Source organism: Bacillus rossius, chromosome 1 (assembly GCF_032445375.1).
Source record: "Bacillus rossius redtenbacheri isolate Brsri chromosome 1, Brsri_v3, whole genome shotgun sequence".
NCBI classification, from domain to species: domain Eukaryota; kingdom Metazoa; phylum Arthropoda; class Insecta; order Phasmatodea; family Bacillidae; genus Bacillus; species Bacillus rossius.
In genome coordinates this window covers 90219089-90245111 of record NC_086330.1, presented here as the reverse complement: position 1 = coordinate 90245111, position 26023 = coordinate 90219089, and the positions used below count along the sequence as shown (strand labels likewise).

Here is a 26023-nt window from a genome sequence, read left to right as displayed (position 1 = left end):
CTTTCGACCGCTCTCTAGAATACACAAGGTAAATGTATCAAAATGTAACATGTGAACAATTGATCTATAAGACAGCAGCGAGTAGAAACTGGCAACTACACGGTGTGACGCAGGCCTAAGCCGGGCAGTCCGTCAGTGGCTGGTGGACGCTGCAGAAGCTTGCTTCCTGGCTGTCACCGTCACGTGACAACTGGCCAGCAATGATGCGTGAAGCGGCCGGTTGCCCGCCGAGTTCACCACATCGCTGTGAAGCGGCCAGTTGCCCGCCGGGTCCACCACATCGCTGACGCGAGGCGACCCAGCGCTGCCTGCGTCGCGGCGAGCCCCGGAACTTCTCGCCGCCCCCTTCCGCCCGCGCCCCGCGCTCATTCCATTACCATAATAGAAACTAAACGTAATTAAATAATTCTCCTCTCCCAAACAGACAAGCATACTCCAGAGTTCCCCGCCGCTCCGCCCTCCTTCTATTGCATTACGTAATTTTCCGTCCCGGCTCTCCTGCATTAGCGATTTCTCTAACCAATAAAGTTTTCTTTGCCCGGTCCCTCGCCAGATAAATATCAGCTTCCTCATTATTGTAATGTAATTAAATTGAATAACCTTTCTCGGGCGGGGAAATTAAACGAAGTTATTCGTGCAGGCGTGTGTGTTTGTGCGGTTCCCGTCTCGGTGAACTCTGGAGTAGCGAGGTTTTCAGGGGCCGGAGAGAAGTTAAATTACATCAGCCGAGCACCCTCCGCGGCGGGGGTGGAAGGGGGGGGGGGCATGTCCGCAGGTGGCGCGCACGAGTTCAGGCCGCCACTTCCCTCCGACTCAGTCCAGCTGATTACTTTTTTTAAGTGTACTTGACTTTCGATCTACAAGCGTTTACGGCCGTTGTCCAATGCCATATAGTTCCCTTGTTTACGTTGTGAATATTTTGTAGTTTTTGAAACATAGGACTACGCTATATGATCAAAATAACAATAATATTCTAGGAATTAAAGTTAATCAATTTATAATTTCACTTAGTATCTTCAAAACTGTCGGTTTTGTCGTGTATTTAGTTCGTGTTCCAAACAAAAGCAAAAAAAAATCAATAAAATAAATATTTGTTTATTTTCAATAAAATTGAGGTTCCTGGAAAACCTACAAGTTAAACCGAGTTTCTTGCAGGTGTTATGAAAATAATTCGCTACGACGTAAAATCATATATGTTGTTTGATTGTTTGTCAAATTTTGCAACAACTCATAAAGAAATGCGCTTTTCGAAATGGCATCGCCAACGAACTCAATACCAATGGTTTTAGCTCACTGTGAGCTCGCTGGTATGGTTCTGGACTTGTTTTCAGAGTTAGACGTCGAAGATGGCTGAGCATAAATTTCCGTTGTCACGTTGCTTCAAAGTCAGTTAGAAAGTGGCTTACCTAATCGTTTAAGAATTTGGTTGCAAATTCAATTTCGATCCAAATAGAAGGTGATGCAAAATGTCAAAGGTTAAAGGATAACCATTTGAATTCAGTTAACTGTTTAAAAATAGAACTATCAAAACCATTCGGAAGTTTCTATTAACCCTAAATTTTTGAAAGGATTAAACCTAATGAGACGTAGGTATTTGATGCTCGAAAATATTGTATTCGTTTACTGATGCCTGAAAATTTGTTTCATATACATGAACCATTGGGAAATTTATTAATTAACAAGAATCAAAAAATTTATTTCCAATATAAAATTAAAAAAAAAATATTTTCGCATCATACAATTTTTTTTTTACATGTATGACTTGGCCATTGAGCTACAGTGGTCCTCCAGTGTAAATGATGTGCTTAAGTCTACATGTACCCTCGTGGAATAAATCGACGTCTGTTTGCAGCCTAACCTGTAACTAGCCATTGCATGATGTGATGCCAGTTTTGTCCATGGAGAAACTGCCCGAACAGAACATTTCACATCAATATGTACTCAATAAAGAGGGTATTTTTTAACGGAACTTAGTGTGTGAGCCGCTGAACGCTTACACGGTTTATAACAAGTCTAATCATTATGTGTTATCTGGATCTTAGGGAATTATTTTGCAAGAATATAGGCGTGGGAAAAACGTTTCGTTGTAGGGCGATTTTGTGGTTTCTAATAGTCGATGTGTGCCGAAAAGATATTTCATGCTATTCAGGGTTGTTTAATCGGGTGACGGAAGGGAGAGTATAAGATAAGCTAGACTGTGTGCGGCAGATTGCAGCAGATTCGCAGGAGGAGGAATAGGAGGGATGGAGGTTGTCCGGAGCGATGACCGGAGTGACAGGCGCTCAGCTGGAGCCAGAGCGGACCCGCGGGGCACGTGTTCCGCTAACGACGCGCCAATTTGCGCCTTCTCCTCGCCAGCAATAATAAAAAAAACATTCCGGCGCACGATTGGGCGCTACACGAAAATGTTAGCCGATGGGGGGAAAAAAAATTGCTGGCAAGAGGAAGAGACGATTTGAAAGGGCGGAAAAGGGGAAAAATTCAATTTCGCTATTTCTTCTAAGCGGTTGGAAATCAATTCATTGTTTTGCCATTTACGAAAAGCCTAATCTACTTAGAAGCTGGAAAAGGCCCCAGCCTCCCCCTTTCCTCCTTCATGCTTCCCTTCCCGTCCTGAATATTTTTTTAACCCTAGCCACAATCAAGCGACTAATTCGAAGCCAACACACACATTAACTTAATTTCGCCACCAAACAAAAATGACTTCCTATTCTGCGCGCCGGCTTCCTGCGGCGCTGTCGCGATGGGAATTATCGTTCCTATGGGTCGCTCAGGTCCCCCAACCCCTGCTACCCACCACCGACTCGATGATAAAAATCCTCCGCGCCCTCCCTCTATATTTTTTTTTGTAAGTGCTTGCTTCGTAATTCGAGGTTATTACTGTCTCTGTGCGGGGACCAGCGGGGCGCGCGACTCCGGCACACCGGCGCATGCCGCGTCTTTCCGCGGGAACGCCAATATTTCACAGCCATGTTTACATCTCTGCAAATCAAAAATTAATATACTTCGCCCCGCGATTCGCCCATTACCTCTCGGCACTCGTCCGATATTGGCCGACTGGAGCGAGCGAATTATAACCGCCGTTCGCGCCGTGCCTCGCTCGCCCTGCGCCTGCGAGTAACAACATCGCCGGCGAGACAGCGTCTTGTTTATTGCAACATGCACAGAATGTGTCCTGTCTGTGCATCGTTCTCACGTGTTTTATTATTATGCGCGTTGATAATTTGCGTGCCTTAAACTTCTATACGTTCTGTAAATGAGTCATGCAATGGGGAATTTTGATTTAATACAATTTTTTGGACATAAGTGCAATTTTGCACTTTTTGTCGTGGGAAAAAATTTCTAAAATACAAAATAAGAAATAAAAACATATACCATCAAAGAACAAGCCTAAATCAGCTGATGCCTAACAAATGTACCCAACGTTGAAACTGAACAGGTATTATGTAAAACACGACAACAGCACCGATGAACACATCAGGTTTCCTATGACAAAACAGTTGCGACTTTCCGGGAACTGGTATCTGTTCCTGTCTGTGCTGTTATTTGTTCATGACTCAATTCCGTACACAGAATTCTTGTGCTATCTGATATTTCAATTTTGAATGTATTCGTCTGTGATGTCGTTGTTGTGTTGTCCATAATACCTGTTTAGTTTCATCATTTGATCCATCTGTTCGACATCAGCTAATTTTGGCTCGTTCTCTGTGGTTTTAGGTTTTCTATTTTATTTCTTAATTTGTATTCTAGAATTTTTCCCATGATAAACAGTGCAAAAATGTAACGGCGTATGTCCAAAAAAGTTATTTAATTAAACTTATATAGTTAGTTACTGGCGTGGGATATGTCTTACGTGTTTGCTGGTGAACTAAGGATGATTTGCATCACAAAAGGTGCGATATTCGCAATTTAGTTCACCTGGATTTGTGGGGTAAATTTATTAAAAATAATACCATTTTGAATCAATTTTACAGTTTACAGTTTTTCCCTAAATCGTTTTTTGGGGATGGGTTGATGGTCACATTCGCATATCCCCTTTATCCGAGGTAGGATTCAAATCACGATGCAAGTTGAAGCACATACACACCTTCCCTCATTGCATGGGCTATGAAAGTGCTATAATGCAGGCAGGTGGGATATAAAGGCACCCTAAATGAGTCGTGTTTTCTAATATAATGCGTCGCCACAGTCTCCTCGGATGGAAAAATAATTAAAACTGGACGCTGGAGAAATTGTTATAAATTATTATAGTCTAGCTAGTAATTATAGGGTAGAAGATTTATCCGCATGGCCTGCCCTGGGAAAACATTTGGAGACTGAAAAAAAAACCACGAAATTTTACAATTTTTCTTTGTTTTATCCTCCTAATATTTCATAACGGTCAAAGAGGATTAAATTTTTTACAATTTCCATTGCCATATCTTTTCTGTGGCACGGACATTGGTGTTGCGGAAAGCAAAACGGAAATCTTGCAAAATAAGCTTCAAAAATATTTACCTACTTGGTAAATCTTTACATAGCTAACAAGATTAATTATTTTTCTGTCCTTGTATATAAAATGAACCTAATCATACTTCGTGCCAGATAATACTAAATGCGATGTTATTTCAACGGCCAACAGGAGATAAAAGCTTACCTGATGGCCTACGCTGTTTTCAAGGCATACTATACCACAGTTAATGGCCCTATTCGGCAGGGGAATATTTGCCGACAGCCATATAGTGGAGTTAGTCGTGTTAATGTCGTCGTGGCATCGTGACCCCGCGCTATCAACTGTCGTACTGGGACGATGCACGACGTCTGACCAGGCTTGTCGTGTCGTGTCCGGCTCGCTGCAGCGTCCGTCGCGCGGGAAGTCCGGGACCGCCGTGGTGGGAGGCGAGCGACTGCTCGGGCCGGGTTCTCTGTTTAAAAATAACTGCGCAGAAGACCACACACCGCCACACACAGATCGGTCGTGTGCATGGGAAACAAGTCGTCCGCATGGGAGGGGAATGAATATTTTATTTGTTTTAAGCATGCATGGCGCAACAGCTATCGAGAGTACAGTAGGGTGCCATTTTGACGGCAGTTGGAACTGTTTATATTTATTCATCATATTGTGGTAGAAAATTATTGAGCTATCGGTTAATTATTCCTTTCAAAAATATATTTTTTTAGGCTTCTGAAATTTTTTTCACTGAAATTTTTGTTTATTCTATCATCACCCAATAAAATTTATTATTTGGAAAGTAGTATGAACAGACTGCTGGTGACAACCGAAAGTGGTTATTTTCATGCACTCGCTCATGTTCCTTAACTGTGAACCCAGGGGTAGGCGTGGCCTCGTTCGCCCTGTTGGGTATAATAGCAAGGAAAGTAAAAAAAAAAAAAATGAAGTGGATCGACAGTGGCCGAAAAAGGGACTGTGGTCTTCCAACGGACACAAGCACGGCCTGGCCGAGAGCGGCAGCCGAGTGACGAAGCAACGTTTGTTTGTTTTTTTTCATACATCTAAACTAACTGTCATATTCCGCCGTTGCCCCAATGGCTGTTATTTGTTTTGATTCCGGACTAACTTGCTCTACGCTGTTGTATTTTCGCGCAGTGTTTCCAGCTCCCTACTTGTTTTCTCCGCGCCAACAAAAACACGGGCCACCGGGCCTCGCTATCTTACTGTTTTCCCCTTCAATTAGCATGCTGGTGGACTCGGGGAAAACAAACCGCGGCCCGCGCGACAACATTGTGGCGCGGGCACTGCGGGCTCCTTGGGCGGGCGGCTGGCCTCTGCCCACGTGCTGGCCTGTGCGTATGCCATCGAGAGGAAAAATTACAGAAAAAAACTTAGTTTTGACGTTTACGTTTATCAACCTTGTTTCACAGTCATGAGTTCGCAAGTGCAAAGCCCCTCAGTGAAGGACTTCCCTGCCCCCCCCCCCTTTTTTCTGTTCCCACCAGGGATATACGCCCTTGCCTATGACCGTAGATCATATTGCTTCCTCGTGTATAACGTAAGAGGGACAAGCTTCATGTTTTTGAGCAGTTGATAAGAAGTGATACTCTGTACCATTATCATTATTAAGTTATTCTAAATAAAGGCATGTATACTCAAGTGATGTAGCTCTCGCGTTGTTAAATTAGATGGCAGCTACCTTCTGTAGTCATGATGATAAAAAAAATAATAATTACATCAGCTGATTTATAAGAAACAATAAGTTACAAGTATTCTGTGGCGCGACCACCCCGAGTGAGGCGGACATCCGAGCTACGTCATGAGCACGACCGTGACGGACTATCGAACGCCAGTAGTTGTAATCGAAATATCATAGATCAAATAATTCAGTTTAATTTTATTGGAAACGGGTTGTAATCAGTTTTTTTTTTACGTTCGGATATCTGTGGTCAGAAACGCCCGAAAAAATAAATGACGAACGCAAGCGGTTTGACCGGTGCCAGAATGTGCCGAACCAAAGTATGCCAAATTTAAGAACGCCGACTTAATCACGCGCTAGCTGCGGTCTTCGTCGCGTAATTCGGCAGTGCGATGGTAAACTTTCTACGTTTTTGAACAAATTAATAATCATTTAGCTACTATATACTTCATTAACTAGCTCAGCACAATCTATTTCACTATAGTTACTCTAGTGGTTTATAGATACTCAGTGGGTAGAGTAATAATTTGAACCGCCTGTTTGTCAAAGCATATTGAAGAATAGCTGTACTTTAATAAACCAAAAGTATATTTTGCAAAATAAAAACACTGCAGAAATGATTACCTGAAAGTTTTTATATATAATTATTCAAAACAATCGTTATTGTTTGCTGTTCATACATTAAGTACTTTCTACATCTATGAATAATTTATTTAAAAAATAATAATTTTACGTCTTAAGTGTTAGTATTTATGGAATTTAATGTGATGCTAAATGAAAATAAAAGCCTGCCTGTACTTATATACGCGCGTTAGAAGTTATACATTTAAATTAATAGATACAGAAATTAGTAACATTTGGTTACTTAACTTTAGTAAAAAAAAACAGTAATATGTATATTATAGCTATATATTCTGAAGTAACCGGTATTTCCTGGGATTTACGCAATGTAAAACTTGTTTTTTTTTTTGTAAAGAGAATAATTCTAATACAAATCTTAATATATTATTTCAGAAATTTAAACTAATGAATGGAGTATGAGAGTAGTTTTTTTTCCCTTTCAAAATCAGATCTAGGCAGTAGGTCTAATTTCCTTATTATTTTGAATGCCAGTTGTACAATATTTCAAAAATAACTGTCGAAATTTGTTTGTATGGGTTGAAATGTAGAATGGGAAACTTAAATGTTGTCAGTGATTTTTGTCAATGGTGAAACATGTCATCAATATCTACCAAATTCAGCTATGAGGAGTGGGAATGGTTCGTGGGGTGGTTTTTAGAAATCTCGTGTGGACAGTATCTTCCTCTTTTTATCGAAACAGATATAGACAGTGAATTTCATTTTACTTGACTCATCAGTTGGGCAAAATTCATTCTTAAGTACGAAAATTCCGCTGTAACGGGTGGGAAAGGGGGACTGGATGTGTTCTTTTTATTTTAAAACCTTTTTTAGACAGTGGTATTCCTTTTGTTTTGAAGGTAAATGTGCAAAATTTCATCAAGCTCCAAATAAAACTATAGATTTTTTTTAAACAAGCATCCAAACAAACTCTTTTTTTAAATGTACTATATTTACTATATTTACATAATAATGATTAATCACTTCGATTGATTTTGTAAGATTTTATTTGTTGTAAGTAAAAAATAAATTATGTTTACCTACCTAATGCAAAATAACCAAACAAACGAACTGAGCTATGATTTAAAAGTTACTATAACAATTTTAGTTAAACACATAACAAGCAATAATACAATTTTCTTAAACCATGATGTTAAAATACAGTAATAATAGAGGAATATATATATATATATATATATATATATATATATATATATATATATATATATAATCCATTCATGGGATTTGAACCTGGAAACTTGAAAGTCAGAAAACACGCACTTAATAACGCTAATGTGTTGTTTATTTGTATATGTGTTGTATATTTGTTTATCAATTTTGAAATACCAGGATAAAAACGTATTTTAAAACTTGCGATAAATTTTTGTGACTTTTTACGTTATAAAAAGTATTCCAGAATAGTTTTGCTATCACAAAGATTTACTTGGCACACCGATACGATTGATACGTTCTCGGAATGTATACAGGTTAATGCCACCTTAGCGATCGGCTATCTGGACGTCGGCTCGTGGGTAGAGCAGATACGCACATGCGCTTCAGATATGATTGTGTTAAGGTTCCGGCCATAGTGCTCGCGCCTTAAGAAGTTTATGTTCAAAAACTTTTCTCACACTCTTGATGCAATATTTCAGTACATTTAAATGATTGTTATTATATTTTGCTATGATTTTTGAGCGTTTGTTGTGATGGGTGGGGTGCATTTATATGCCGCAGAAAACCAGTTGTGACAAACGTATTCTTGTGCAAAACACGAGAAACAAGTCAAGGTTAACTGTCATAAAAAAATTTACAAGCGTAAGCCAAATAACGCAGATAATTTCGCAGAAGAAATCTAGTCAACAGACAAATTGCTACACGAATGAGAACAACACAAATAAGATATTACATGCAAACACACGGCGCTGTTGAAAATTTTGGGAACTGAATCATTTTCCGTCAACACAGTCGATGTCGAGAAAGTTCCTTCTGGATAAGTTATTTTCGGTGCTTTCGCTGCAAACTTCGCCTTCACTTTAAATAAACGACATAAGTATACTGGTTTAAATTTTAAGGCATTATTTTTTGTTCTTTAGTGCGCCATACTTACAGAACTCGGGTATTAAATAGGCTTAACGAAGACAGAGGAAAAAAAAGGTAATATGTGTGTGCATGGCCCCGTTTCGCGCGTACTTCTGTTCGGAGGTGGGCGAAAAGGTTTTTTTTTATGCGTAAGTTGATTAATTACCATTTATAATTGGCATAATTACGCGGGCGTTGTGGAGCAGGTGTCCGGGCCGATGTTTTAATTACACGCGCGCGTTTGTAGTCATTATTCCCGCGCTGCGCTCCGCTGCCCGATGAGAGGATTGCCCGCGCCAGAGGTCGCTCGCGGCGTAGGGCCAGGTCCTCGATGTCTCTGTCGGACTACTGTCAGACCTGTGTCTTCTAGCACCAGCCTGGTCATTGTGCACAAGGAAGGTCGCAGGACAGCCCCGCCCAGCGCCCAGTGGAAAAGGAAAAACATATAGTGCAGTCGTGTTTTTATCTTTCATAAGTACCTTGGCCTAGTATTTTAGTAACATGGCAAATTTTTTAACAGTGTAGAAACTGAAATTTTTTAATGGCTACTTACAAGTCGCCATTCATCTTCCAAAATATTAAAAATACTCTATGCCCCCAGTTCTAGCCCCCTCCCCCCTTACCAGCTAGTCACACAAGGATAAAAGTTAGTAAATGATCACTTGTTAATAGTGTTTTCAAATGCATACTGTTTGTGTAAAACCGCACACATCCCGTTGGTGTATTACTATCACAAAATAACGGGTTATTTTACTTTATGTTAATGCAATTTTACTATAACAGAAGAATGGTTTATAAACTCGGCACACTAATGATGAGTTTTTACTGTGAACCTACATTTCGTGTAAAAATTTCACAAAGTAGTAGTAATTTTGTACAAGGAATAAGTAAAAATACACAAAAGATATGTGTTTTTTTTTCTCGAATTACACGATAAACATTTAAAAATACACTTGCACATAATGTAAATTTTCACATATTTGTTATTGTCCTGAACTTAAGCCGTGGCCCGATATCCCCGTCCTTCTTAACCTCATCGACTAACAAAACAAATAAAGGAAAATATTCTGACCAGTTACTGAGCGACGAAATGTTCCGGGCTTTTTGCAAGCGAACATTCCATATTGTTTTTATAATTTTGCTGAATTCTTTATTATTATTGTATTATCAGTAATTAAATTTTAATATTTGAGCATAATTAATCATGACCTCAATAAGCCCTGGTACTGTTGGGAAGTGCATATTAAATGCGCATGTTAAGTCACGCCATGGTTTCAAAACCATTAGCAACTCAGTTTTAACGTTAAAAATCTCTATATAAATATTTTTTTATTCTGTCCATGTGTCTTTGAAGTGACTTTTTGTGTAGTAAGATATTCTGGGATTCAGAAAAAAAAACATTGCACAGAAATCGTGAAATGTGGTCATCCGGCAGAATACTGGCTAAGAGGCTGAAAGATATAACTTGTCAAAAATTTCCTTTGCGGGTTCAGTTGGTTCCCCCTGCACCTCCATATTGCGGAAGGCAACGGTGAAACAATGCATAATAACCTCGCCCTAGGCGATGCATTTGTAAATTGAAATGTGCTTTAGAGGTACCGCCCACGTCAACCAGACACACGTAACAAATTCCTTACGGCCTCTACACACACTAGCCATAGCCTGTCATAACTAAAGCAGCAATTCCAAGTCCTACTGTGAAGACGGTCGCACTCTGATTTAGTAAGGCTGTACCTATATTTTCGTTTTGGTGAGTGAGGGAGTGGGTTGTATCGATTTGGCTGCCGAACGCACATGCAACATTCCACACGAGTCCATAGCTGATGTATAATTTTATTTCAAATTAGGTTGGATGAAATCGACTCGTTGGGCCATTATGGTTGATTTTACCATACTAACATATTCAGGTCCATTGTACGGCGCTCGTTATTTCAAAAAGCTTGTTGTACGGTCATTTGAATTATTTAGCCATAAATCGTGTTGAGATCTTTCCCGCTAATTTATGTCAATCCCATGTAGTGGTAATGCGGATGAAATATATTTAATTCGCCAGTGACTGGCGCTGGTTCGACGCGTGTCTCTAATTCGAATGTGGCTGTGGACGTATGCCATGCGCCCCCTGGCATGTCTGAGTCAGCACGCACGGCACTCTGGGGCGTCGCTGCCAGGCCACGTGTGGGCGTGCGGGCTGGCACTGGCAGGGATCTGCGGGATGTTTCTGTTCGTTCTTCTGCAGCCTCCACAAGAACTTCCTTCATATTTTATTTTACGTACTTTATTTGGTTCTGTCTGGTGTGATAGTTTTTTTTTTTTTTTCATTTGTGAACGTTTAGGTACTATCCACAATACAGCTAACTTACAACATTCTTGGAAACATTCTGTGCACTCTTATAAAGGCTCATCGAGAGAAAACAACGGCCCGGATGACATATAATTTTGTCGGGGTCCCCTCTTTATTAATTATTTAATGCACAAGTTTTCAAACCCCCCAAAAAGAAACATCTAAATACTTTGAACTTTATTGTGACCATAACTCTAAACGTGATTTGTGCGTATCACACTACTTGTAAGATTTCCTATGAATTATATTAATAACTAGCTGCCCGACCCGGCTTCGCACGGCTATACTAATGGAAAAAAAATCAGTGAAAATTTATTACAATGCTATATAATGTACCGAAGAGAAAATGAATAGCACCGGTGGTTTCCCGACTCGTGCACGCAACGTACAACTGATGTACCCGTACTTCGCTACGGCAGTCTACAGGCAGATCACTCCTGCGCCGCTCATTATACATGCCCCTCCTTGTGGGTACGCCACTGCCGCGCGATGCCCGTTGCCATGGAGACGCAGAAGGCATGGACAATGCAAAATCCTGTTCTCATGCGGACAAAGTACCCACTTTTGCCTGGTTTTAACCACCCATGGGATCTAATTTTCGGAAAATGTCATCCTGCGTAACATAAGGAACATTACTGTGAAGTTTCAAGTTTGTAAAATATATATACTTGAAAAAAAAGGGCAATAAAAAAACAAATTAAACACAGAGAGAGGAAAAAAAACAATAGTTTAGGTTTGCGATTTAAAGTGATAAAAAGTATTTTAATACTTATTGAACTCTTATGAGGGTACTGATTGCTTCGTTGTTAATATCACACAGGTGTTTTTTACTTGTATGGGAAAATTAAGAATGATAAGGCATCTAGTGCGTGGCAACAATGTTAATAGGCAATAGGAAATAAACTTCTAGCGCCTGCGGCATTGTCAACACACACTTCGTACGTGTACTGCATGTTGTATCTAACCCCCTCCAACGCATTTGATTCTAAATTGGGCTTTTAGTAAGGATCCCTAATGTTATTGATAATATAATATAGCCTATAGCCTTCCTCGATAAATGTACTATCCAACACTGAAAGAATTTTTCAAATCGGACCAGTGGTTCCTGAGATTAGCGCGTTCAAACAAACAAACAAACTCTTCAGCTTTATAATATTAGTATAGATAAAGTTGTAATTTTCGCCCTATCAGGGTAAACCCAAACATTAAAAATTTTCGAAACTCAACCGGAGATTTTGTTCTTCCTCCCCACCCCTCCCCTCCCTTAAAAATTTATTTGTATATTTAATGGTTGATACAAATTATCTAACACCTTGTTGTTAAAAATCCTAATTTTGAAGAAAGGCGGTTTAGACATTGTGGTAATGGAATTATAACTGAATGTTTGCATTCCAGAGTTATCAGTTCTTATCTCACGGACGAACTCGTATCTGGTAGCGGGTCGCTTACGAGCCCAGTACTGTAATGAGCGGCGATTAGCACTCCCGTTTTATTTGGCGGGCAGGAAATTCCCGGGGAACCTTTACCTGCGCGGCGAGTCTATTGTCGTCCTGGCGATGGTATTCCCAGCTAATTCAAAACACTGGTTTTATATTTTTTCGCGCGCTGCCCGCATCTTTTATTCCATCCCTCTTTCTCGCTATCCGCTGTCGCCCGCTGTCGGGTCCTGGATTATTCTCGACCAGAAAACCGCTACACGGACCTGTCGTGCGGACTCTTTTAGGACCTTTTCCCGCCTGCCCCTTTTGCCGCCCAAAAACTGGTATTTTTAGTAATTTCCCTCTCCTTCCTGCTGTTGCGGCACTCCCCGCGAACAGGGTAGCGAGTTTTTGAATAATTGTTACGATCAGTTTGCGAAAGAGTGCGCGCGCGTGCGGTTTTTTCCTCTTCCTGTCGGTGGTGTAGGCGTGGATGTGAGGAGGGAGTACCTGTCCGCGTTACGCTGTTAAAAATACCTGCTCGCTCCACGTTCGACACGTCCCGCGGTGTTCTACACCTGTGGCGTCAAACTGGTGTCTTGTGTGCTTGTGTGTGGTGACGCCCTATTTCGGGCACTACCAGTTATTTGTTCGAGGTTTTTATGTGAACACTCTTTGCAACACGTGCTGGATGTTGAGTAGCTAACTCCTGAAGGCGCTGCTAATTTAGTAGAAAACAATTCACAAATAACTAAAACGTAGCTTTAGTAACCAGTAGCATTGGCTTTCATCTTGGAATTTTTCAATTATCTAATACATAAAAAATTTAGAGTGAGAGTGACATAGTGAGAAATAGAGAGAGAAAGAAAGACATACGGAGATAGAGGTAGAGATGGAGCGATATAGAGATAGAGGAGAGATATAGGAGAGATATAGGGAGAGAGATGGAGAGATATAGGATAGCTGGTTGGCAGAAGGGAAGTGGTATTTGTCGGTACAAACGTCATATGCGGAAATGTGCGTATAACTGCCTGCACTTGTGTTCCTGTACGTATTTAGACTTTCAGTTATGCATGGCCGTGCGCACCAGAAAAAAAGAAGCCTTAATGTTGGTTTGGGCGGTGAAGCCGCGAGCAGTTTCAGACGGGAGGCCCGAGGCCCGAGATGGGCTGGGTCCAATTAATGGAATGAATAATTTATGAATTATATTGTCTCGTCGACATAAAGTCTTTAGAAACGGTTGAATGGTGCCACAATGAGTTGAAACGGTGACGACATGCATTAGTGCGGAATACCAAATATAGGTACCAATAAAGCCCACTGGCCGACGGCACCTTTTACAATTGTGAAAAACATGTGTTTAATTAGGCCGGGAGTATCCAGTTGGGCCGGAACCATTCTCAGGAGCCCGCTCGTGTGACTCAAAGCTCAGCATTCCTAGCATCCAGAAGCGAAATATCCTGTTTATCGCGAGCTCCAGCCGCCCACGCCAAGACAGCCGAGCTGGACAGCAGTGCGGCGGATACAATTCGCCTGTCATTACCCGAGAATAAACAACCAATGAACAATCAACCACGCCTTACGCTGTTATATTGTTTTATTAATGTCGCTCTAATTCAGCTTCCAGAATAATCATCCTTCTAATTTATTGTTAAATTTTAATTTTCCGGAATACAAATTACAAATTACAAATTACTCTAACGTAACACTAAAATTTTAGGAAACCGCAATTATTCTCACAAAGGCTACTAGTCGGTATTGTGTTACGTTCGTCAGTTAACACAAATTTGACTGGAAATTTGGGAAAAGGAAGAACTTGTTATACTGAGAGCTACCAAGTGACCGAAAATCCTTGATTTTTTTTTGTAAAAAAAAGAAAATGAAAAAAAATAATTCTCATATCATTCCCGCAAAATACAATACGATCAGAAAACAGACTGCATTCCAATAAGAATGGCTCAGGAAGTATTGGGAAAAAAAAAGAAAAAAAAATATTAAAACAATAATTTTTTTGTAGCAGCACTTTAAAACATTTTTGAAAACCTTAGACTTGAATCTAAGTTAAATCTAGATCTTAACGTCACACGGTGTGTGTGCTCCAGCGCTCTTGACTGCCGATTCAGTGCTGATAGGCTGGAGACAGGCCCAGGTGTTAGGATCGAGTCACGACGTGCCACCTGCACACTAACATAATGTGAACATAACTTCATATTGTAATATACACCTAATTCAATGTGATGCATTACAAATTAAAATATGTTTAAATGTAGATTCTTTTGCAAACACAAGTTAAAGATTTTTGACAGATTTTCAAACATATAAGAGGCTATCTTAAAAAAATTTATTTAATGAAAAATTTTGAAAGCCATATTTCGTAAACCGTATCCAACTGCTTGTTCTGCAGTGAGCAGCGAAATTACTATAATCTCTCTCTCTCTCTCTCTCTCTCTCTCTCTCTCTCTCTCTCTCTCTCTGTCTGTCTGTCTGTCTAGGCAACAAGCAAGTCGAAATAAAATGTGTAAAGAATGCATTTATACGGCAAGGAGAACAGTATTTCAGGTTTTAAATTTCCTTGCTCTTTGGTACACAGGAGAGTAGGCGAGATGGTTTGATATACAGAAATGAGATAGCCGGTTAAGTGGAGGCAGTGACTTATCAGAATTTAACAAAAATTGCAACGTTCAGGAATGGGGAAGTTGATGGTGGAAAATGAAAGGGGGCTTATAGGTCACTTGATGAGTGAAGGGGATGGAATATTGAGTGCCCCACTCCTCACTCTTGGGCAAATGTTGGTGAAGAGACGCTGCAGTGCTTGTTGTATTTTTCGTTATACTGGAAAATAAAAGCAATTTTCTTTAAATTTTATTTAAATTCAATTATAATCGTGAAAATTTTTACAGACATATCCACTAGGCTTATGTTTAATATATCTATTATAAACCCTTTAATTCATTTTTGGAAAATGCAATGGGAGAGTAAGGAAAGGGGCTAAATCATGATTGACTTTACAAACTCCCAGTTTAAACAGGAATAAGATAACTCATAATAAAATTTGAAAGCTGACTTTCATGGCCGAGGCAGTATGTGTGTTATTATTTTCTTATTCACTATTTACAGGTTTGAAGACCTGGTAATCAATGATCGTTTGGGTTTGGAAAAAATTACGTTGATTAAAAGTAGGATTGATATACATTAAATAGGCTTGATAAATTAAAATCTTAGATAATAAACATAGTCCGTTTTTGATCTTCTCGTATGTGGCGGCTTTAATAACTACACACCACACTGCTAAATTCGCGTAATACTTTATGGATTACCTATTTTATTTTAAAAATGGCTTTAGAATTCAAGTCATTCGGTAGCTTCCAATAAATCAAGTTCTTCCTTTTACAAAAATTTGACTGGTTTGGTCAGATGTTTGAAAAATATTTTCACACCATGATGAGAAAAGCTATTTTAAATTGGAACATACAAATTACAAAAATGTCATGAGTCGGTGAATCGTGCTTCATTTAATTATTTTAAATAATATTTATTTCATTATATTTTTCCCCAAATATTAGAATCCATATCATGCCACTAAATGATTTTATTGTCTTTCTCATTGTCTATACCAGTTTGACTGTGAATTTCTGTCAGACCTGCATATAAAAAAATAATTTTAGATTCAGAGCTTAACGTCAAACAATTCTGTCTTTCCACAATATATTTTTGCAAGAATTGAATTACATATTGGAAAAAATTAGCAAAAACCATTCAGTGTATAAGAAACTGTTAAACCTATATGCTAATAGTTATTTTTGAGCATTCATCCACGAGTCAAAGAAAGGATATGAGCTGTTTTTTTTCTTTCGTAAATTACTTAGGTTTGTAAATTTAAAATCATCATAAAGCATGTTTAAAACAACTCAAAATCAAACCATTTTTTACAAGCATATTGTTTGGTTATTATCACAAAATGGAAATCTTGCATTTCTTTCCAAATATATTTCCATAATTTATAACCCGGTGAAAAACTTTATTGTGAAATGTTATATTGGTATTGAATCATGATTTTAATTATATTTTAGCATTCACTGTATTGTTTTCATTTGAATGAAACCATAAGTAAGTTATTAAAAATACTTTTTCTTTTTTGCTATTTTTTTTTTAATTGGGAATCTTTAAAGAAAACAAATTTCCGGTCAGGCAGCCCTTTTCATCTCTAGGCCCTATACAGAAAATCACAATTGTGAAAAAAAAAGGTACTTTTATATGTTGTTTGATATATAATATTTTTTGTTGTTGTTGTTACGTCAAACTTTGTTCTTTCGAATTCCATGTATCGAGATCTTTAGCCACAAAATGTGTTGAGCTATTATCGGTAGAATCGGAAGAATAACATCAAAAACGATATCTTAATGTAAAGATCCATTTTAATTTAATATTTCGTTTGATTGATGTGCTGGGTGCAGGCAAACTCAACCGAAATTGAGAGGGTTCCTTAGGTTCAAACTCAGTGGTATCAACTTATATCTTAGTAAGAAGAAGAATACCACTGGAAGACTCGCCTGTGTATCGATTGTTTTGGATTACAAAGAAGAACCTTCTAGAACATTCTATTATCGTCTCCGATATTATGTTTCTTCCCATACAAGTGAGAGGCATAGGTAGGAAAGAGGGGGAGTAATTTAGGGTATATAAGCTGGGGATTTGGGCAGTTAGTTATCACTAGACTCGCCATGGATCGTTGACATCGCATATACGCACAGAGAGAGAGAGAGAGAGAGAGAGAATGGCCCGAGATGATGCAGTTTATTGGAGAGCTATTTATTGATTTGGTATGCTCAGTAATGGCCAGTAGAATATTTCCTAAGTGTAGTTTGTAATGTTTGTTGTATTCTTGCTGGATTATATGGCATTTTTCTGAAGTTGATTGTACGATGCACCTTGTTGAGTTAGCTTGAATCGGGGTGCTCGTGATTGCTAGATTCAGTGCCCTCAACTGTTGGCGGCCATATTTCTTTCAGATAGTTTTTCCATATCTCTTCAAGACCTGAAATTACCATAATTTGCCAAGTACATAATGTTTGTTTTCGGATAATCGCATATCCTCAGGATGGTTATGTATTATAAATGTATTTTAAAATGAGATAACGTACCTTTTGAGATGTTTTTCTTGTCCCTGAATCAAGGAGATATATATAATTATTTTGTATGTATTTATATATGGAGATATTTATATGTCTCTGGTTAAGGAGTGCATTTTTCTGTTGGAGAATGTTGTCCAGATATCATATGATTAATCAGAATAAAAGTATCAATGAATTTACTATCTTGTCTTAATGTTCTGCCACCTTCAAAAGTGTTCCACATTTAGGTTCTTTCATTTTTGATGTTTTTCTAATATGCAGGTTAGACCCCACCTGGGCAATCAAATATACCTTGTTTATCGAAACCGAGGTAAATAAAGTGGTGCTTGCAGTGGGGATTTGGGACCAGATGGGACCGGCCTCAACTTTCTTTTTTTTTTTTTCGGTGCTCTCACGTATAACAAGTTAAATATTCTTTTAAACCTGACTGCAACCTTCACTTTAGTTGGTGGTAACGTCAGCGTTGTGCAGGATGTTTCTGCGCATCGCCCGGTGGTTGTTCTCTTATGTCTTGTTGTATTTCTCGGTCACTTATGTGAACTTCGCCGTACAGTGACGTAATTTCCTTGTTATGTGAGGTAAGATATGTTTCCTATACAAGAATCGTGACGTTTGTAAAAATAATGTTCCAACTGATTTTACAGTGATCTGATTGGCTGGGCTAAAATAAATTGTTCTGTATTTGATGTTTTTCTTCAAACCGTTCTGTCAGCCCCAGACTTATTGCTTCTGCGGCATTTTCTTTGTTTTCTCTTGTGTGTTTGTTTTGACAACAGCTGATCTCGGCGTATTTTCTTTTATCTACTACATAATGTAGGTACGGTCTTGGTTTCCTGCGGCATACAAATGCTTCAATGAATTTTTTTCTCAGTTACTAACTTATCAGGGGAAAAAACTTGCTTAAACTTTGGTAGTAATTGTACAAAAATGAAAGTGCATTATCGCCGCTTTGAAGTAGAATTTTTTTTTCCCCCGTTTGAGCCAGGGAAGACCGACAAGATCTATACGCCACACTCACAGACATACACTCTAAGCTAATCGGGCTTCTTATAAACCGCTCACATGACTATGTGCAGTATACTGTCGTTCGTACATCAAATTCTATATTAACATAATAAATACACTAATAACATAAATAACACAATAAATACAGTAATAACAGTAATACAGAAAAGAAAGGCTTTGCAGACTGACTAATAAATGCGTGTTGCTGGAGATGATGTTTTAAAAGTTAGTTTTGCTCGAATTTACTCAATTTAATCGCGAAAATAGGCAGTAGATTTTGTATTCACGACGATAGAGTAGTTTACGTTGCCCATCTTTCTTCAAGCAGAATACGGAGAGATTCAGTAAGCAAAATAAATTAAAAATTAAGAAATTGCTACTTTAATCCTGTACGCATTCACCGCGAAGATATAGCCGTACGTTAGTACTATTTTTTTTAACGGTGTACATACTAACGCCTGTCAGGAAACGGGATATCGGGCACGTAACTTATACATGGAAGGGTGACCTTTAATTTATAAATAACTTTTGCTTTTGACTTTTGGGATATGTAGCGGGGGGAAAAGGGAGACGTGGGGCTGGTTGGCGGCAGAATAGGCGGGAGGAGTTATTACTATTTCAGAGCGGGATTGGAAGGATCGCCACCCCCTTGCCCTCCACTTCCTTGTTGTAGTGAATGTTTAAACTCGCTCAGGCCTGGCAAACTCCTCAACTCATGCAAGGTAACCCCCGCGCGCCAATAATTCATAAGGCGTCTGCCAGGTATAAGATATTATAAAAGTAGTTCCACCTCCCCTCCCTTACCGCGGGTTCCTGGGCCTCTCTTACCTGGCTCGCCTGCCCGTGTGTGTGTACGTGTGTGTTAGCGCGCGCGCAAAGCCTCTCTATTTTGTATGATAATAGAATATCTAAGAGTGGGAGCGAGAAGCGGCGCGCGCCACGCCGACATGAATTAGCGATGCGCCGGCCGGATTCAGCCCCGCGCGCCGGCGGCAAGAAAGCCCCGCTCTCCCGACGCTCGCCGATTATTAATAAAGTATCGCGCGGGGTAAAAAGCACGAAGCGCGGTCACTTGTGTGCGAACGCCGTTGGTCCAGTGTTCTGTTCGTTGGTCAGTTAAATCCCGTTGTAAGCAGAGCGGCTGTCGCGACGAATAGTCGTGGGCGGTCCGGGGGAGAGGGGAGCGGGTACCACGTCCACGTAAATTTAGGGGGTAGTACCTTTGAATATATATACTGTATAGAAGTCGCCAGCCCAGGTTAAAATTTCTAATACGGTTTGAGGTAGTTGGTTAATTCACCGCCGCAATCGCCACCATCTCTAGGGCATCGACTTGTGGTGGTCCCTAGCGGACAAGTGTCGAACTCTTCAAACACCCCTTCCCCCTCCTGTTGAACGACCTTGAGCTGCAGTGAATGATGGGTGCGGGGTGCGGGAATGACAGCAGGCGACAGTGCTGCGCTCTAACGTGTAAATAACAACCTAAGACGATACAGGGCGTTACGGCAGCGCCCTGCAGCGGTGAAGTTCCCAAGCTGCTCAAAGCTGCTCATCATACGCTCCTGAAAAACGTAGAGTAAATCCTATCCACTCGCGACTTCTATACAGTATATATATTCAAAGGTAGTACTGTTGTGCCCAGGGGCCCGAGCTCCTAGATCATTCTGAGTCAGTACCTATAAATGTTCATTCCTTTAAATATTATTTTAAAATTTTCTCCAAAACGTATTTTTTGTTTTACGATGTCAGTAGCTATATATTCAAGATTTCTTATGGCTTGCCTCATGAGAGTTACCTAAAGAATTTCAGTAACTTCTTTCGTTGTGTGTTATTTTAATGTTTTATTATGACTTACAATATTCTGTTTGTCAATTGCTGATTGTTCTTTCTTCCAGAAGTATTTTTGGATTGATTTGCGGTGCAGGGATAGTAAACTAATTTTATGTAGCCAAGATTTGCGGTGCAGGGATAATAAACTAATTTTATGTAGCCAAATTTTTTTTAAAAATAACCAGAATCTTGCAATGTGTATATTTGTGGAACATTCATTCAACAAGTATAATTTTGGTGATTTGGAAAAGTAAGTTTGTGAGCAAACTGATAAGGTGTCCGTATGATGTTGTGGGTTTTACATACGCACAGCCGTCCCGATAACACTTGCTGGAAACCACGGGCGGACACACTGCTGTGTGTGTGTCAACTATCGCCCACCGACAGTCCGAACACACTTCAGCAGTACATCGAGCGGCGTTATCTGACTGCTAGTGTGGCCTCCAGCCCTCAGGTGTTACAACAGGATAGATGTGATAGCGCGAGGGGCTCGACACGGCAGTTGCAACGCGACAAAAAAAAATTCCCAGAATTAGTTTTTTAGTTAATCGTAAATCGTAAACAAGCTATGAAATACCGACTGTTTAGTTCAGTGACGTTCACTGCGACACGAATAATGGAAATGTTTCATGTTCTAAACTAAACTGTTGACTCGTCGGCCGTGTTCGTGGCGTCTGCGGGAAACCTGTAGCATGGTGGTCCGAGCGCGACGAGCGTGTGTCTCCTGGCGACGGGGGACTCGATGGACGGGCGGCGGCCACGGAGCTGCAGGAGCCGCGGCAGGGACGGGCATCGCGTGACGGCCATGACTGACGCGTGGGGTCATCGCCTGCGCGTCTCGCCGAGCCCCGCCGACTAACATCACAACCCATGTTGCTTATTTCCTCCCCTGGCATTATATGTTTACGTCTCAAATTTTTCTCAACAGACGTTCACCAAACATATTCTAAAACAATAGAAATTCACACTAGTGCTCGAAAGTATTCTTGTGTCACCTTTATGAAATTAAAAAAAAAAAAACATATTTTAGTAAATTTCCAGTGAAAAGATTTGTGACCAAACAACATTTACAAGAGCGCTATCGTGATAAATATACAGTAACACCCCCCCCCCCCGCCAAATCAATATTAACGACAAGAAAATGAAATATTAAGAAAAAATTTTAATAGTTGTATGTTTTACCAACCGGTGAATACACTAAAAATTTACTTTTCAGTGAGCGACATAAGATGCAATAAGTCAAAACAAAAAGTTTTAGTTATGAATGCATGTATAGTATAGTACGTAACTTGTAGGATACATCTGCCATAACATTTTTCTACGGAGAGTGATGATATATGCAGTACGTTTTTAGTGAAATATTCGTAGGAGTTGCCAAAGAAAAAAAAATAACTACATGAAAATGCAATAACTCATCATTACGTGCATTGCAACAAAATACTCAAAAAGGTTAACTAAACTTATTCTCATTAGCTATTTTTCAATATTATAATATTTATGAAAGCATTATTTTATTTATTTACCGTGGAATTTACCGACTGAGGTGTTGCAAATGTAAAACGCCGGACTCTTATTCTGTAGGGCCCTGTTTTTAACCCTAGTCTATCTAACTTGGTTTTTGTCCCCCCCTCCCCCTCCCCCAACCCCGAAATAACGTCTTAGAGATACTGAGGTTGTTTTTTACTATTAGGTCATGGCAGACTCATTTCCTGATTTCCCTGACTTGTGTTGAATGTGCCCATCTTTAATGATGTCGTTTTGGACGAGACGTGAAATAAAATCAGCATAAATAAATTAAATTAACCGTGAGATATAATGCGCAGCGAAGTACACGATGATGAACCTCCCTGTACTGGCCGTATATTAAAGTACACACGACTTGCTGTGTGTTTTGGAGGAGGAAAGAAATCTTTTATCCTGAATCTTTTAAACTTATTGTTTCGTGTGATTTTTTTTTTGTGCTGTGTCAGCTGTTGGTGTTTTTGAACTGGACATGTGGCATTGTTGTGGTGGTAGTAACAATTGACGCTCGATTAAATAGGCAATCATGCAATCCTTTATTTACAGAATTAATCGTGTAGCACTTAGAGAAGCAGTGCAATTGTCAGGATGTTGGCAGGATGTTGAGTAGTTGTATAAAGCCTGTATCACACGATGGGCGGTTTCATGCAGGCTCCGCTAGAAGCTTCCAGCAAAACTGCTAGCCAAGCCTCTATGGCAGCAGGTATGGATGTTTCTATGGAAGAAACTAACACACGTAGAATAGTGACTAGCGTAGGTCTCGCTTTTGCTAATGGTTTTATTATGATAGTTAATACTTTTTTGTATTGTATAAACATAATGTAACTGCTTCAGCAGACCACATGTTCACCGAGTTTCAAATCAATAATCAAGATAACTTCAATCCCTCCCAAATAAATTACCGTTTTTAACACTTCATTCTTATTGGATAAAATTTCCTCCTACGAAACCTTCCACGGAAATTCGAACACGAAAGATTACAAAAACTACCATGAAAACAGCCAGCGCTCATCTAATTCATCTACCATCCATACCTGCTGCCATGCAAGACCTTCCAAGGAAACTTCCAACGTGTATTAGGGCCTTCAGGGCGTGGTAACACGGAACGCCGAACTACTTCAGGTGAACTACTTCAGGTGAACAGGTTTACGTAAACGTGTTTGCAAACGCTAAAGTGTAAGGTTACACGGCAGTTGGTATAAAGTGTGTTAACTCCAAAACCGATTGTCTACTGTCATTGAATGAATGTGTTGTTGATCCTATTTATTTAATGAAGTATACATCTGTTAGAGAATAACTGTCAGCACCATTTTAAAACAATAAAATATTTACCTGTTTATCTTTTTTGTTGTAGTCGTTAAAATATTACACTTAATTCGGGCCAGGAACATTCTCCTTCTTGTGTTCTTCGCAAATGATTGTTTATATTCTCAACACTCAACAGCCAATCAGAAACTTAAGTAGAAGAGTTGGCATTTCTGAAGTACCTGTTTAGGTTGAATGAGTAATACTTATAGCAATAGCATCGAACGAAACATGTCCAGACAGTGTCACCGCACGCAAAAGTCGAACATGTTTACCTGAAGTAGTTGAGAGTGCCCTGAGTGTTGGGCGACACTGAGTGCTGGTCTCCGCTGTGTTGCAGGGCGCGCTACAGAGGCAGTCCCCGCCCACAAGGATCCCCGGCTCCTCCGACCTGCTGGCAGGGCAGCGCCGCGCTGACTGGCTCGCAGCAGGTAGCACTGACTACTGTCTCATCAAGTGTCCATCACCAAATATAACTTCACTGAAAAAATTCTGAATAGAATTTTTAACATCAAGGGGGTCGCCTCATGGGTGCGGGATGATAAAAGCGCTGCTGGCTGGTGTTTCTAGCGCGGTATCGCCTCTAAGCGCAAGGCTCTGAATTGGCGCGCAGTTTTCTCGTCGTGCATATGACAACTATTAAATTTGAGCGGTGAACATAACATATGGCGGAGACATGAAGATAAAGATTTAATGCAAGTCCCGTAAACGCTTTCAAGAATCTGTACCTGTTGTTTTATGCCTAAAAATTACTCTGAAAAACACGCAGTTTAGCCATTTCAATTCTTCTAAAAATACAGTTTAGAAACATAATCCGGAAACCTAACTACTTATTGGCCCTCAGCAAATTATTAATTTTTTTTAATAGTTTTTACCCCACTCTGATATTTTGAGTATTTTTCAAATCGTGCTTTTTTTTCCTTAAGATCTGCACACCGAATGTGTGCCCAGTTAGGCGGGGCTCTATAAAAGAATGTTTTCAAAACAGCGACCATTTTATTATATCTTTCTGAATTTTGGCAAACGTTCTCATGATCTGCTATCTATTTTTTCTTACCTCTTCTCTTTGTTTACTCATATCTTCCTTCTTTGGTTTCATAAACACGCTTTCTCGGGTAGACACATATGTCGTATGGTTCTCATAGTGGAAAAATTGTGGAGAGCAAAAGATAGGCATCGACTCCGAGTTCTCGCGTCTATACTTTGTCTCCTTGACCTCATAAACACAAGTGGGAACGTGTTGCACTCGTCAATTGTCCGTCTGTTAAAGACACTAGTCACGATAATTGGCTGGATGCATGTCGACAACTCCCCAATTTTTTTTTTCCATCAGATCGAAATTAGGAGCTACAATTTCTCATAAATATAAGTATTCTTGTTTCAGACCGATGACAGAGATGAGCCACGTGGCCCTGGTTGAACAATTAAAAGCGTATGAAAAAGCATATTTTTGTGGGTACAGAACCCGCCATGTCAGGCGCAGTACGAATGCGTATTAATCATTCGTTTCCTTGGCATTATTGTCGTAGACGTCGGGAAACCCCTTAATAAGACTTTACAGTTTGTGAGGTCCCGTCAGTACAGTGTGAAAGGACGAAGAATTCCTGAATAACAACCCAAACTGTTGGGCTAGCGAGGCATTAAGTATTCCCTCTTCAAAAGGAACGTCACGAAAGACAGCCCTGTGGTGGGATCACGGGTCAAGAGACCTCGCCACGAGTCGCGACAAGGTAGACGGATTGCTGGCAAGCCAACTCGGGGCCGCAGAGTGGAGGTGAGTGAAGGGCAAAGTCGTCGCAGACAACGAAAACTGATTTCCAGGGCCAAGACCCCGGCGGCAGTGCTTTGCCGATCCTTTTCCCCAGTCGCTTCTCGTCGGTCTTTGTGCGGGCCCGTGCTCCAAGTCCCAGGCCGGACACACGGCTCGCATATTGCCAATTACACCCCCGGCCGGCACCCTCCCTCAGGAATGCCATTCCCAGGGCAGCGCTAATCCCGCCAAATGGGATTCCTCCCTCCCTCATGTTCGGCCCGCGACAGGCATCTTGCGCGAGGGAGTCTCTTCCAGGTCGACTTTGTCTTTTGCTTCGTCGCCACGTGCTGTCTCTCCCTCTCTCCCGAGGCTTTGTGTCTTCCGCGCGTCCGCAAATTGCCCTGCCAAATGCAAATGGCGGCGCTGATGCCCCGTGTCCAGTCTCCTTGAGGCAACACAGGGTTGTCGACTTAAACCCCGAGCCAAGTAATTAACCCGTCTCCCCCCGAGTCTCATCAACGAGCTCCCTTCTCTCCCACATAACTAATCTCCATCTTTAACCCCTCTTCTTCATTTTTCCTCTCTCCCTTGTATACCCAAAGAAGGGCTTGAAAATACATTATTCTTTTTTTTTTGTACCATCTAGTCGTGTTCTCGGGTCACAAAGCGAAATCATCACAAAAAAACCCACATCCCCCCCCCCTTCCTTTTTCGTTGCGAGCTGTGGTGGGGTGGTGAAGCGGAAAGAGGTTTTCCTTGTTACATGTAACCGCGCCTGCTCGACTTAACAGAACTGGGCTTGGGGGAGGGGGAATTATTGTTTCTTTGTTAGAGTCGCTCGATGCCTTGTCGCCATCGAGGGCTCGGTGCTCGGTGCTCGGTGCTCGACG

At 40.4% G+C, this 26023-nt stretch overlaps 1 protein-coding gene across 3 annotated transcripts in view; it reads left to right on the top strand.

Moving 5' to 3' along the window:
- Positions 1 to 26023, top strand: part of LOC134539746 (protein bric-a-brac 1-like) — a 694502-nt gene that overhangs the window by 201409 nt on the left and 467070 nt on the right. For all 3 annotated transcript variants that reach the window (XM_063382029.1, XM_063382036.1, XM_063382019.1), the window contains exon 4: positions 23721 to 23811. The gene's annotated coding sequence lies outside the window, so the exon portion shown is untranslated. The remainder of the gene's footprint in view (positions 1 to 23720; positions 23812 to 26023) is intronic.